Genomic DNA, 15,989 nt, shown 5'->3' with positions numbered 1-15,989 from the left:
CACTAAAACCAATTTGGTAAGACTTTATACTAGGGAGAAATTGTCATTCATGCTGCATCGGAGTGCATTTGTATTTTTTTTTATCGAGTTTCTTTTCCTGACCTAAAGTTTTCCAGAAGGAAAGTAACATAATGGTTTCAGGCTCTAGATGCTTATTGTCAAGTGGAGTAGCCAGGTTTTGGTAAGAAGGACTGAAAGACATATTCCCTAATGAGAAGAGACATTAAAACTCACCACAAAAATTATTTTTAAGGTAGTTACTTCCAGTTGTTTAAGCTGCCCATACAGCTGTTATGTGGAACTGTAGGAGCCAATTGGCAAAAATCAACTTGCCATATTATTAAGCTTTGTCATTGACTAAAGAAAGGGAAAAACACTAATGATATTTTCCTTGCTTGCTTTCCTTCACAAATAAAACTATTCCTTCTAGCAAGAATCATTTTTACAAAGCTGCTTCCAGCATACTAGGAAAAATTAATAATGAAATTAAAATATTATTATGAAAAAAACAACATAAATGTTTCATAGCTATACTTGTGATATAGCATTTGTAGGTGTAATTTCAATAACTAATGAATGCAATTATAACCTGTACACTTAGGTAATTTAAATGCAAAGATGTTTGGATAATTGCTCGTTTGAATAAGTTAATATTAACAAGAAAGTCTTACAGAGGAAGAAAATGTAACTTGGAAACTTCTGATGTTCTTGCAAGTTGTGGTTCTCTGTAAGTAAAACATTATAATGAATCTTGCTTTTAATCAATTAATTATGTTTTACCCTATCTTTAGTTTCTTCTTTTTATAGAATAGGAGAAACAGGTAGGGGGATCAGCCAAGCACTTGTCTTTTTGAGACGTTCAGTGGGATTTTTCTGGTACCTATATTTTTTAAGGGGCTTTTTTTCCCCTATTTTAAGATATTGGTGTCTATTGTTAGAGAAAATAATTCTGAAAATGTTTGAGAGAAACTCTGTGATAGGACTAGGGGCAATAGTTTCAAACTAGAGGAAGGTAGATTTAGATTAGATATTAGGAAGTTCTTCACCATGAGGGTGGTGAAATACTGGAACAGGTTGCCCAGAGAGGTGGTGGAAGCCCCATTTGTGGAACTTTTTAAGGCCAGGCTGGATGAGGCTCTGGACAACCTGTCCTAGTGGGAGGTGTCCCTGCCCATGGCAGGGGAGTTGGAATGAGGTGATCTTAAAGGTCCCTTCCAACCCTGAAAATTCCATGATTCTATGATACACAGTGTGGTTCCACAAAAAAATGGTGAATTTGAGTCAGGGAGAGTAAAACAAGTGAAGGGTTAATTTGAGCTGCCATTGAATATTCCACTCCTTATTGAGTTCATATTTCTGCCCACCTGAGCAAAGACGGTCAATCAAAAGTCCGTGAAAGTTAAAGGGGAGAGCAGTCAACAGCTGTATGGAAGGACTGCTTGCCATAGTTAAGTCTTAAGACACAGTTCATGGATCCATGGACTATCCTATCAGTGGATAAGCTAATTTTCCTAAGTGGCAGATCATTGAATGCATAGCATGTGAACTTTAGATCACCGACAGAACACAAAGGCAGAGATCTTTGCAAGAAAAGATAAAATCATTGGTACAGAGCATATGTCAGATATGTTCCAAAAGATAAGCTATAGGAATTGAAGGGACAGTAAATCTCCTTTTCAGCGTTAGTCTAAAGGTTGTACATCATCCCCCACTCTCTGCCTCTGAGAGGAAATAACAAAGATGGTGTGGTATTCAGGGTTTAAGAAGAAGGTAAGGATTTTTTGAACCCATAAGAGCTGCTGATCCAGATTAAGCATTTTAAGGTCACTTACTGTATTTAAAGTTTAATGCCTCATAAAGCAAAGAACAAACAGAGCATGAGAAATCATTCAGAGCAACAGGTTCTGGACCCTTATTTTTCACTCCCTTCCATTGTGTGTATTCTTTGTTTCCTTGTTTTTTCATACCAATAAAAAAAAAGAGGCAAGAGCTGACTGAGTGAGGTTTATCTTTCTGTGTAGAAATCTCCTAAAACACAAGTGAAATTTTAATGCTGTAATCCTGTGTCACTTTTTCCCTTATCATGAGGGATGATAATTATCATCCAATTCAATGGGGTAGTAATGCTAATTTCAACAGTTTGCTTATACATTAATACAGGTTATTTATTAGTCTAACTTTCCATCTTTATTTTTTTTTCCTATGCTGCAATAGCATAAGACTCTTACCTAGAGCTTTCCTAAGCAGCCAAAACCAGCGATTCTAAGGTGTTATGTGTTTGCATGTGGAATACCTCATGCATCATTATTGAGCACTTCAGCACTTAGTGGAGGAATTTTAAAAGCATGTCTACTGCTGTCATTTTTTATTTCTTTAACTTGGTCATAAAATAAGTTCTGGCTATTGATGCATTACTTCACTCAAAGGAATATGGAGTGTGCCCTACGTCTAGTGAGAATGTTGCTTAGAAAAGCCTCTTCTACAATGAAATGCTATGGAATGGATGAAAGTAAGGCTTCATTTTCATAAACATTTGATTAACTTTAAGTCCCAGAAGTAAACACTTCATTATAAGTATATGCTTAAATACCTGACTTGAAAGTAAGTGCCATGTACTTGATACCTTGATTAACACAGTACAATATAGAAAAGTAAGGATGACAGTGCTGTCTTTTTTTTCTTTTTTTTTTTTTCTTTTTTTCTTTCCCAGCAGATTGATGCAAAAATGTTTCTAGGTAGCCAAATATTTTGTGAAGTTGCAGGCAATGAACAAAAAATAGCCAGAACAGTAGAAAGTATAAAACATTTATTTGCATAGAATTCCACAAAAGAGATTAAGGCCAGATCACCCCTCTTCACCATGCATAAATCACAGGGCTGTTGTGTTGTTTTTTTTTAGAAGTAATAACGATTTTAGTAAATTTTCTATAAATAAAGAATTTCTGTATTTATTTTTTTATTCTATAATGAGAGATAGTTCATATTAAGATGCACCTCTAAGGAAAAACATCTTGAAGCTATATGGTTTTAAATTTAATTTATAATTAATTGATAATGTGTCATCAAAATATACTATTGAGAGAATATTTTTGAACATTCATTTGAATTTCAGAGTAAATCTTATAAGTGTGTATAAAAAATCTTCTTCAAATATCTGTGGGATAACTAGTCTTTTTCTATCTTTGTAGTGCAGTTTTTGTAGTTTGTAATGCAAAATAAATTTATGGAATCCATATAAATTAATAGAAAAATAACAGTATTTTATTTTAAACTTGAATTATATTTATCAAGATCTTTTATGTCAGGGCTGCAAAAATCACCCCTAAATTACTTCTCATGCATTTTACTTGGCCTGCAGTCAATTCGTTTTCAACTGTGGTAGTTACATCTCCTTGATTTAAACTGCCTTGGAATTAAATTCTGCCACTTGAATAAATGCTATTTTCTGGTTACTTATTTTCCTCTTTCAGTCGTATACAGTCTACTGTATATAACAGCAGACATATAAAGTCTACTTCCTTTATTTCAGGAGGCAGCTTGTTCTAGGAGATGGAGTATATAGGTTGTAGCCACTGAAACCTTGAAGTTTGAATAATAGTTATTGTATTTCAATTGTCTCTTTTGAACTTGGTCATACAATTTTCTCCTCAACATGATTGCAATGAGTCATGTTTTAAGAAGGGTCACATTTTACCTGGTTTAGTCTCTGGAATGCTTGATAATGGCATATCTTTTGAATGACTGGGCATGTTTTCTAACTATTGGTGTCTGAAGAGGCTCCTTTTGCTCTGTGCTTTTATATTCAAATGAAGTCTTATACTCTCCATTCACTATGTGCAAGTTATAGATCAGACTTCATATCACAGGTTTCTGTAATCTGCAAACTTTTGGTATAGTGAAGAACTGTCAGAAATTAATTTAGAATTCTGAAACTATCTGCAGTGCTGTGTTAGGAAAGAAACACTGTTATATATTAGAGTGAGCTAAAACGTTCTAACTTTTAACATACCAAAAAAAGCGGGGATTAATTTTTTTAAAATTCTTTACTATTATTGGCAGTGCATCCAGCATCAGTGCTGCCTGACCTTTCCTATAGCTTGTGGTTCTTCCCACCTGAGACAACACAGTGTGCTCATGCTCTGACATTTGCCAAGCTACAAAACCCCCTAGAAAGTTTGCTGTCTGTCTCCTGGGTGAAGCAAAGTTGTACCCAGCCAGCTCAACAACAGACAAATGTCAGACACTTGAGAACAGCAAAGAACCTGTTGGGGGCACCATTTTATCTTGGATCATGTTGAATTTTAGTTCTCAAGCACAGATAGCCTATATCTCTAGTTTCATGAGCTAAAATAAAGGATGAGGATTGAAATGTGCCAAAACTTGTTTCAGTGCAATGCGTTAAGGAAAATGGCAGAGATGTGGATAAGAGTGTGGAACACCCGAGATGAAGTTTTTAAAACTAGTTCTTTACATAGGGTTAGTTTCCTAGCCAATTTCAAAGCAAAGTATTTAAGTGCCCTCATTTCCAAAACAATTTACCAGCTTCTTGGCATATTAAAATAAGCAGGGCTTTGCATGTTAGCCAAATCTGAAATCAAATTTTTTTTACAAACATGTTCTTCAACCTATATTCATTTTACTTTCATAAACATTTCAGATAATATTTAGAGATTACCTAAAGGTGAAATACTCCTGAATTCTATTTCTCTGTCTCTAACAAGCTTCCTGTGACCTTATCTTGCTTGTTGTGGCCTGATTTTTCAGGACAGTGTTTTGATAATGCTGTTATCATTGGCAAACACAAGGTCATTCCAAACACTTGGCATAATTCTGAAAAAGGAGGCTATAAACCATCCCAAGTGACATATTCAAAACTGGGCCCTTCAAAAGAATTTTTTATCATATTTGTTCTAAAATACTTTTCAAGTGATAGAAATAGCCCTATAGTCCTGTTTTCCACACCCTAATAAAGTTGTTAAAATACTTTTTTAGAATGTGGCTGGAATTGGCACAGGAGTGCAAGTAGCATATATGTATAAATTACATTTTTTGTAATAAGTATTATTAATGTTTGTTTTCCAAACTAATGATAGTGAGTCTTAACTAAATTACTATCTGGATTATAATTTGTAGGTAAGAGGCTTGTGGGCAGCAGTTCATGATAAGGTGATTGTGTTCAATTTACCACTTCTGACAGCTCTGGAGGCACTTGACCCTGTTATTGTAATATGTGTAATTTCTTGAGGCCCTGCTTCTGAAGTGATAAGAATAATTAAATAATAGAGGTTAGAGATGTAATGAAAAAATCACTTTTCATTTGGTCTTTTGCTCTTTTTTTTTTTAAAACATTTTTTCCATCTCTCGTCCCCTGGCCTCAGGGGTATAATTATAGCAACAATATTTAGCCAGAGTTATACTTTTATCAAACTCTCAGTTTTAAGTGTTACCAATATGAAGAGGCTGCAAGGAGGCTATTAATAGCACTTCATAGCAGGTGATGTCCTTTTTTATTTTTTCCTAAGAAGGAGTGATTGAATAGCTCCTACTTTTAGATCAGATTATTTTCAATCTCCAGTAAAGTTCACCAGTGTCAAGAACATCAAGAATTTTTTCAGTGAGGGAAAAGGTCTGACCAATAACTAAGAAACAATTAAAAAGTCATTGAGCCCTTTAAATATGTGGGCTATTTGAAGGAAAATTGTCAACTTCTGCTGGCTTACATGCCTGTAGAAATAATTAGTATCAAATAAGGTGTGACTATTTAACTGTTTGTACTGTTTTGTAGATAGAATATGGGACAAACTCAGTAGTACATTTCACCAGCTTTATGGCAGCCTGGTGGCACAAAGAAGCCATGAACCTGGCTTAAGAGACCAGTTAAATTTGTTTTATGGGCACTTTGGGCTGTTGGAATATTGCAAAACAGCTGGAGTGCGTTGCTGATGTATCTGTCCCTGAATTGCTTGCATGGTGTGAAATACTGCTGTACGACAGGAACACGTCCAGGTGGGCTTTGAATGTCTCCAGGAAAGGAGACTCCACAACCTCCCTGGGTAGCCTGGTCCAGTGCCCCGTCACCCTCACAGTGAAAAAATTCTTCCTTGTGTTTATATGGAACCACCTATGCTCTAGTTTATAACCATTCCCCCTTGTCTTATTGCTAGTCACCCCTGAGAAAAGCTTAGGCACCTGGTACATACCACATTATGTAGCTTCCAGGTTAGGAGACCTCATGTACTTCAAAAATTATGCTAAACACCATCATTAATCTCATTTCAGTTGGAAGGATAGCTGAGACACTGGATGCACCTAAACTCTTATAGTACAAAACAGGTAATTCTAGTTATTGCTCTTCCTGCATTCTGGTTCATAATGTGAAACTTTTCTGGAGGACACATTTAATGCCTTTTGCATGAAGCAAAGCTGAAAGCTGCAGTCTAGGAGCAACCCTACTGCACCACAACAGCTAATGAGCATTCCATCCACAGGAACAGACTACATTTTTTCATCAAAAAATGCTGAGCCCTCCCCTTTCCAAATGTCAGGCTTCAAGTTCCTATCATTCACTGTTGCGCTCAAGATCTCCTTACTTAGCAAGTACATTGCTCCACCCAGGAACAAGTCCAGGTTTCCTGGTATTAATCAAGTCCTTGCCATAATTTCTTGATGCTTGAGATAGGATTCTAGCCTTTAGAGGAGTCCAAGTTGATTCCTTCCTTTGTATGATATCAGAACTGAATTTTTTCAGAAATTTTCCTCAAGATTTTCTCTTTTGCCACTTCTTTTTTTTCAACAATTGTATTGTAATAACATATTCCAGCTCCACCGGCTCTATTCAAGGACTGCATGTGTTCTGTAGATCTAGAATTCTCAAACTATATACAAATACACACATAGACCACTGTGTGCACTCCCACCCTCTCTCCCCTCTGCCCAAAGAATCATGAGTTGAGACTTCAGATTACTGAGAGATAGTCAAGGACAATCTTTGCATAGGTAACTGTCAAGAAATTTCATACTTAGTATCTGTCAAGAAAAATCCTTTTTATGTCCCATTTCCCAAATACTTACTGCTGAGAGGCATGTGCTCAAGGCATATCTCTGTAGCAAATTCATGGTGATGAGCACTGCCTATTTGTCTCCTGCTCCTTAATGCAGTGCTTCCACTTGTTTTGTCTTTCATCTGGTATTGGGAGGAGGTTGAGCTAGAGATGAGCTGTTCAGCTGTGTAGAAAATAGAAGATTTTCCAACTTGACATTAGAAGAAAAGGCAATGGTGAAGATGGATTGAGTCAATTAGAGAAAAAGGCAATGTGCTGACTTAAATGCATAAACCACAGGTTTACCAATGCTGCCCCATGTACTCATATTTTAATTACCATTAGCTCAAGCCAGCATAAATGTTCAGGTACTGCGCACTATGAGATGCTAATTAATAAAAGAGTGCTTCAGTGAACATTGACTTCAGTTTACAAACCAATTGAAGATTTCATTCCTGTAGATTGTATAGCTGTAGTGCAATCTTGAACTGAGAACAAAATAAATTTAATTAACAAGGTCCACATCCCCCATCCCAACAGTCTCATTCTTTAGTCTGGATGGAGATCATATAAGGAAAATAGCATGTCTGTATGTTTATGTTATATGATCAGCTCTTAGTAGATGAAATTCCAAAAGCTACATTCTCATTGCACGTTTAAATTAAAATTGCCAGAAAGAAGAAAATACAGAATAACTCTTTACCTCTGTCAGATTTTAACCGGAAGTTATCCATGGTGGTTTAGTTGTCTAGATGTCTGTTATTTTAATCTAGCTTTCATCCAAGTCCTTTGAGTACTCCCTTCTTTTATACATCCTTTTATTACTTTGAACAAACTAGATTCCATAACCAGTCATTTGAAAACACAACTTTGCTTAGCTAGCAAATTTTTTTTTTCAATGCAAGATGATAAACATTTGCATAATCAATTAAAAAGCTTTGCCACCAATGTCTTCCTGATGTCATTGGAGGCTCTTTACAGGGAACACTAGATTCTGGACTTACTGGATTTGCTTCTTTATAACTTCATTGCTCTGAACTTAGTTAGATTTGAGTTTTAAAAGCAGAATATAGTATGGACACAAATAAATAGTGAATACAGGTGAGTTTTTTGGCAAGGCCAAATAATGCCAATACCATATTAAAATCACTGTTCTCTTCACACAGAACAAGGGAGACTACACCTTTGGGGAGCCATCCCTGACTCCCTTCTTGCTGAATCTTGTTCCCAAATTGTTTGGAAGAACATGAGTTAGATGAAGCTAAAGACATGCCAGAGACTATTCATGTTGTGTAACTATGTAGATAATAATAGTGCTACAGTACCTGAAAATATTCAATCAGTGTATTCGATTTGTGAGCAGATTATTGTCTGCTCTTTTCAGGTCTTTCAGCCACACACTATGAATTAAATCCCACTTAGCTGACAGCTGTTATTGTTACAATACTAAAATCCTATAGAGGACCAGTTTCTAGATCAAACTTTATTAATTAAAAATCTTTCATGTTGTTAGTGACAATATAAAAATAAACAGAACCATGGAATCATAGAATGGCCAGAGTTGGAAGGGACCTTAAAGATGATGTAAATCCAACCCTCTTTCCATGGTCAGAGACACCTTCCACTAGATCAGGATGATCAAAGCCACATCCAATCTGGCTTTGAACACTTCCAGGGGATGGAGTGTACTGTTCCAATGTCTTACCAGCCTCATAGTGAAGAATTTTCTTTTAATTTGTAATATAAACCTCATCAAGTTTTAAACCATTTCCCTTTGTCATCTCCCTACGTGCCCATGCAAAGAGTCTGACCACAGCTTTCTTCTAGTCCCCCTTCAGGTATTGGAAAGTCACTATAAGGTCTCCCCAGCACCTCCTCTTCTTCAGGCTGAACAAATGCAACTTCCTTGGCCTCTCTTCAGAGGGCAGATACTCCAGTCTTCTGATCATTTTTGTGGCTTTCCTCTGGACATGCTCAAGGACCTCTGTGTCCTTCATATGTTGGGGACTCTGGAACTGGATCCAGTACTCCAGGTGGGGTCTCACTTTAGCAGAGTAGAGTGGAAGGATCACCTCCCTTGACCATGCTTCTTTTAATGCAGCCCAGGACCTGGACCAGTGAAACAGTACCACTGAGTGGTGACAGCAAGGCATTTTTACATATTTTAGATTTATTTAACACAGTACCCAGCATTTGAAATTTGGGAGTTTTTTTACAGTTGTAAGTCCCCATAATGTGACAGAACAGCTTAAACTGGTACTTTTGTGTTGCACACATCAAGATGGATTTTATAGTTGCGTCTTCACAGAATACTCTGGTTGCAGGTCTTTAGATTAAAAGGAGAGAAAAATGAATAAACACCTTTATTTTGTTGAATGTCTTTGATTTCTTTCATTTGAATGACCAGTGCTTTCTGAACAAATTCTTTATTACTACTTCCAAGTATAACTAAAGAAGATATTTCAATACAAGCCTGAATAAAACAGCAATATTTCAGTTTAGTCGGGTGACAAAATCAGTCAATGGGAATGCCACCTGCACTTCTATGAGATTATTTAGGTTGCTGTATTTCATGAAGAATATTTACAGAGCTGTTAAAGATTAGCAAGTACATAAGGGTGCATTTTTCATTCCTAATTCTATCGGTACAACAATTTCCCTACAGACTGAAAATGCAAACTTGCAGTTTTAAAAGGCTTCAGAATTCAGGACAAAATTCAGGACTTTCAAATCTGCATACACGAATTTTATTAAGAATTGGCTCAGTGCATTCTACTGTAATGACTTACGTTTCATGAATGTAAAAATTAGATTTAAGGGTTTGTTTGGCAAACACGTAGAAGTTACTCTTTCATGTTACAAAGGTACAGTGAAATTATTTTTGAGTAGAATTTTTTGACTGTTTATTTTAGAATATTTTATAGCCAGAAGATAATACTGGGTGAAGCTGTAAGAATTATACTATAAAATGTGCAGCACTACACCAACTTGTACTCATGGGTACTGAAGATATTTCTTTCATTCAGGGTTCATTAGTTATTAAAAAAATAATGATAATTTACAAGATTTAATATAAGAGGATTGAGTAACATATTCTGCCATTTCAAGTTCCATATTCATTGACTACATTATGCTAGTCTTTGGGAAAAATCTTGGTAGCAAGAATCTTTGAACTTCTGAAACGTATGTGTCTCAGATGGATGTCAAGCAGTCAAACACTCAGTATAATTGAAAAACAAATATGTAAAAAACCAAAAATATATAAAAATGCCTGGCTGTCACCACTCAGATGTATTATTTCACTGGGATTGGTTAACAGCTGATATGAAAGGAAAATGATTTCAAAAAGGCAAGTTTTATTTGGTATGGTGTGAAATCTGATGGGGTTTGTGGTTGTTTCACGACTGATTTTTTGAGGCATTGGTTCCATTTTTGTAATGAATCTTGCAAATTCAGCACAGAGTAAAGAAGTCAAACGGGATTTTTCTTTCTCAGACACCATCACTCATATAAAAATTCTTTTGACCAAATTATACCATCAGTGGTACTTGGGCAACTCAGTCATCTTTGACTGCTGACCTTGGGGGTGACTGTGTATCCCTGTTGCTGGCTGTGAGTTTGTATAGGTGTAAGTGAATAATAAAGCTACAAGTAATGTACTGAAAATGAATGCTGCTCAGTTTCCTGATTCTGTGCTGGTTTTATCACGCACAAGGAACAGAAAGCAATGGAGATTTACCTTGGTCATGCAAGTAGGCAGAGTCAAAGTCACGGCAGAATTAGATCTGGTGAATGGGGACATCCTGTTCTTCCTCAGCTGCTCTTCACAAGGGCAGAAGCAGGAAGCTCAAGGGAACAAGCACTGGAGGGAAGGAACAGTTAATATCTGTTGTGCCATTTCTGTTGACACCAAAAAACTTTTTTGAATTAAGAGTTTGCTACTGAAATACATCTTAGGGGTTGTAGTTATTCAGAAAGATTGTATTTGTTATTCTTTATGATGAGTCTTGAGCCTTCAAAATTTCCTAGTAATTGCACAGCTGGGAATCACTCTGTATTCTGACAAAATGAGTGACAACTGAATTTAATATCAGTCTGAAAAATTGTACTGGATATGGGCAGAAAATATGTGCCTATAACATTAAAACTTTATATATACAAGTAATAACGTGATAAATATAGGAAAGTTTGTTTTAATGTAATTTCTGCTGTTAAGCAAATATTCTGTTATTTTTATGGTGCCTGAAATTTCCACGTTCTTAAAGAACTGAATTGGTATTGCAGCCTACAGGAATGTCAAACTTTGCTGAAAGATACATTCATAATGTTGCCACAAAAGTGTGCACTTGTATTCTAAATCTTGTATGTAATAGGGGTAGACAGTGGTCTGTGCTAGTTACTTATACGCAGACCCTGAAAGGCTGAGTACTGGACAGGGATAAGAATAACCACAGCTGATTTCAAATGTTTCTTTAAAATTAATCTGAACTGTTTGGGCTTCTTTTTGATAAGTGAATATATAAATCACTCTTTTCACTGGGGGTATAAATGCTGGTCATGCCAAGATGATCCTTACGTCATGAAGAACACTTGCAGAGTGACTTGGAAAAGGTCTATTTATCGCCCAGTTCTACTTTATACCCTGTATAAAGTGTATGAATGGTTTGACCTTAGTTTCTGACTGATAACCTACAGAGTTGAAATGGTGAATTTGATACATGATTTCTATAAGTCCAGACAGTTCATAATACTGGTTTCTAAGCTTGTGAAAATATATCCATCAAGGAGATCAGCAAATCTGATTTATCTTTTTGCTTCCTTGTTTTAATACATGAATTAGAAATATGGAGTGGGCATAAAAACATAGAATGACACATTGAGTCAAACCAAATTGCCAGATTTGCATTTGTCTAGCAAAAGGACCATTTGTCCAGGCAAGAGTATAAAAATAGAGCAGCTGTTTGAGAGCAGCTTTCCTTGGTCTGTCACTCAAGAACTTTCTGAATTGCAGGAAATATCTTTGTAGTGCTAACATTTTAATGGATCATTTCATCCATGATTTAGGTTATACTATTTTTTCAAAAATGGCCTTGCTTTTTTTCACCTAAATATCTATCATTTTGTCATTTCTCCTTGTACACCTCCTATTATATTCCTTACATCATCCTCCTCATCTTGCTCAGTTCCTTTTCTAATTCTTCCATAACCTTTTTGAGCTTGTTCAAACACTAGAACTGCAGATAGTTTTTTAAATATATATGCATTTATACATAAGCAGAATGTCTTCAGTTTTGCTCTTTTTTTTTTCTTAAAAATTCATAGTACTCAAGATACTTTACTAAAGTTTTCTTTGAACTAGCTCTTACAGCATCAATATGACTTTTCTGAGTGCTTAAAGTTCATTGAAAGCCCATTAGTGTGCATTGGGATTTATTGCAAAAAACATGGGTTTATATTTTTCAAAATTTCATTTCATTTCCCAGCTGTTCAGTCTCATAAGACTCCTCAATAATTTTTATTTTCTACTAAACCAAATTACTAAGCAGAAAAACTACAATTTCACCTTGCTCAGAGGAGAGGATGACTATAGCACAATACCTCTGAAAAAGCTGAGCAGATTGGCTCCATTTTTAGTCACTGTCTTCTCTCTAGTCTCAAAGCATCAGCAGAATCCTTCTTCCAACGCATCCTTTTGGGTGAAGTTTCCAAGTTTGAAGTCTGAGTACTATGACAAAGCTATTTTAGCAATGTTTAAAGGAAGTGCTATGACAAGCCAATGCATTAGGCATCCCTGAAGAAATGTCACTGGGAAATTATATACAATTCTTAATTCACTTTTAGCACAGCTGATCACTAATCATTCAATCTTGCACAAGGTGTACCTGGCTCTTGTATTTCACAAGATTTCTCACCCATAGCTTCTTCTCACTTAACACTTGCTCGTTTGTTCTCTTCTGAGCAACCAGAATGATTATTGCACTTGATATAGAAAATAGTCATTGGGGTAATTGAAAATGATCAGAATATTCTGACCTACTCCAACTATGCCCTTTTTCGTTTTAATGATAGTGATTATAAGCAATAATTTTTCTGTGCTTGTAAATGTCCAATTATTTTTAGACTATGAAATCAAGTGTGGTTTTCATTCTTTTTTTAAAAAAATAATGATGTGGTTGAGAAGCAGTACATTTGGATATGAAGTTTAGAACTTGAGCTTGTTTACTTCAAAGCCTGACACTTTTTCTCGTCCACAAACTTTATTTTCTCTTTCTTAAAAACACTTATTTCTTCCCATTTCCTCCATCTATGTAAGTTTCAGTCCTCCTTCCTTCCTTCTGAAATAATGATTTCAGTAATCCAAACTGGTAGGAACGTGCTGCCATGCTGCTGAAGGTTATTACTGCTGACATGTAATGTTAATTACTGATCTGGTTGGATGTGCTGTTTAAGTGGCAGAGGACTGCTCTCAACTTTTTCTGAGGGCTATTTCTTTAAAATACTGCCTACTTCTTTCTATCTTTTTATGATTTTTTTCTTCTTTTGTAATTAAGTACTTCAGTTCCCAAGTAATTTAATTCATTATGTTTGAATAATGCAATAGCACAGGATTGTAAGGTAGTCTTCCGACTAAAAGATGGTACTAGAACTGTATTTGTCCCAGGAGATCTAACTCCTGGAGCTCACTCTTTTGTCTTGTGGTGGTTTCAGTGTATCTGAGCTGGAAGGCTTTTGGTTCATAGGCTGTAGGCCTTATCCTGCTTACATTAGATGAAAAAGGGCTGTTTTATCTGCTACCAGTGGCATGATATGAATGAAGTGAGAATTCTGTTCTGAGTGTATGGGAGACAAAGATCTGGAAAATAGCAGGAGTCAAATCAAATACCATCTGTTATCAGAAAAATCAGTATGAGCAAAAGGTACGCAAAAATATTAAATAGAAAAATTCACATGTAATTTCAAACTATCTGGAAGCTCACAAAATAACTTCCATCTTTTCCAAGAAAACATACTTCTTTTCACTGTTTTAAAGATTTGAGTAGTAATTTATGTCACTCTGCAAGAATAGATAAATGTGAACCAAAACAAATAAGAAAACAGACGTAAATGTTTGAATAATGGGTGTAGCTTTCAAATACCCAACTCCCCTCGGTGTATGAGGTTTGTCTTTGTCTCCCTAGCAAATAGGAAAGCATTTGGTTGCTTTACAAAGTATTTTATCTACATAAAACAGCGTATCCTTCAATTCAGGCCTATTCTTTGTCTCTTCATCACAATATCTTACTTTATCACCAGTCAGAAATCTCCCAGTCAAAAGAAATGTCCCTCCCTCCCTCTCCACCCCCCATGGATCACATGAATCACTGCTTCAAAAGACTGATATATTTTAAGGTAGCAATGTCCTATTTATTATTTTCATAAGCACTTCATATTAAGCTGCCATAGGCAGGAGCAGCAACAGCTCTGTTTCTGTTTTCTGTAGGTAAAGACCACAAGTTTAGGATTTGAACTCCATGACCCTTTGTTGCTGTTCAGCAACAGACAGGAGGAAGAAGTATCCACTGCTTGTAAACCACAGCACAAACCCCTCAGAACTCACAGTTAAAACTGTTCTCGGTGACAGGTGGTTAATGATAAAGGGTAAGGTCACTACTGACCTAGGAAAATATGGGTATGCATTCCCCTGATCCTTAGAAAACCACCATCCCTTTAAAAATACTGGGCCTTGAAGATGGGAATATATCTTGAGGCAATCCATCACGTAAAGTACTGTCTCAGTCCTGTCTGTTCTCAGGAGCCTGGTGGTCTGTGTAAGCACCAGCTTTCACCCTCATATCGGCAAATAATCCTGGCATTAAAGTGAAGAAAAGGGGACTGATGGGGTTACTGAGGCAGAGGAATAGGCTCTTGGATGGGTCAGAGGTAAAGGAACAATTGTTCCTTTCCAGCCTAAGGAACTGTCTGTAAATAAGTTGCACTAATGCTGTATCACTGGGAAAGAGGTTGATTCTTGTTGGTGGTTGGGTTTGTACCTTTTCAGTGTGAAAATAGGGTTGGACTTCTGTAGATGAGTTATTTCCTGTGATTTGAAATGCACTATAGTTCCTTGGCACTCTGTGTGTAGCAGAGCATACTAACAGGTGAGACATGCAGTGCATTGGTCATTGCTCCTACAGCTAAGTTTTTTTATCCTGTTTTTTATGTTTCCATAGTCAACATATCAGTCCTAGAACTCTGTTCATTTTTGTCAGTCAAGGGAGCACTGATCCAATGTTCAAGAAAACCTGTTAAACAGGTGTCTGCTGTGATTTGGGAAAGTCCCACTTACTTCTTATGTGTCACCTTTGACTTTTCATAGTTCTGTGAAACCACTAGCCTGGTTCAGTCAGATTTTTGACCTCATACACTTATCAAAATGGGTCAAATATGCCTGTGTCATCCCTGACAGAACTTTACTGATTTCTATGACATTTCTAAGCAATGTATTGCCATGGTGTACCATCTTTATTAGTAGATTTTATCCTAATTTGATTCTTCCCCTTCCAAGTGTAAGTACATGGCCAGGTGTTCCAGGCAGTTATTCTTGATTTCCAGCAGCTCCTCAAACACTAGGTGTCCAGTGTTTAGATTTCCAGGCTTTATCACTGTTTACTCTGCCTTTGTGCTAATTCCCTTCATGAAGTACAAATCTGACCCTAGGAGTTCATGTGAGGCCTTATGTATGGTGGCTTAAGTTTTTGATGCGAAGATGCTTTGTTGTAACTGGAAGCCTTAATTTGGATCCTACTGACTTAAGATAGTTTAATTCAAAAAGCAATCACAAAGGATACAGCTCTCTTTTTTCCTTCATAATTATTTTCCACTGTCTTTCTAGCCCACAGAAATCACTTATGCTCAGAGAGACAATGTAACCTAGTGTCACGGTTTAACACTGGCCCGGCAATTAAACCG

General features: G+C 36.3%; 1 protein-coding gene across 1 annotated transcript in view; it reads left to right on the top strand.

The window, feature by feature from the left end:
• CNTNAP2 (contactin associated protein like 2) overlaps nt 1-15,989 on the top strand; it is an 816,026-nt gene that overhangs the window by 656,496 nt on the left and 143,541 nt on the right. The window lies entirely within an intron of this gene.

Source organism: Calypte anna, chromosome 2 (genome assembly GCF_003957555.1).
Source record: "Calypte anna isolate BGI_N300 chromosome 2, bCalAnn1_v1.p, whole genome shotgun sequence".
Lineage (NCBI taxonomy): Eukaryota > Metazoa > Chordata > Aves > Apodiformes > Trochilidae > Calypte > Calypte anna.
Note: the sequence above shows the minus strand (reverse complement) of the source record. Positions and strands in the feature narration are given on the sequence as shown.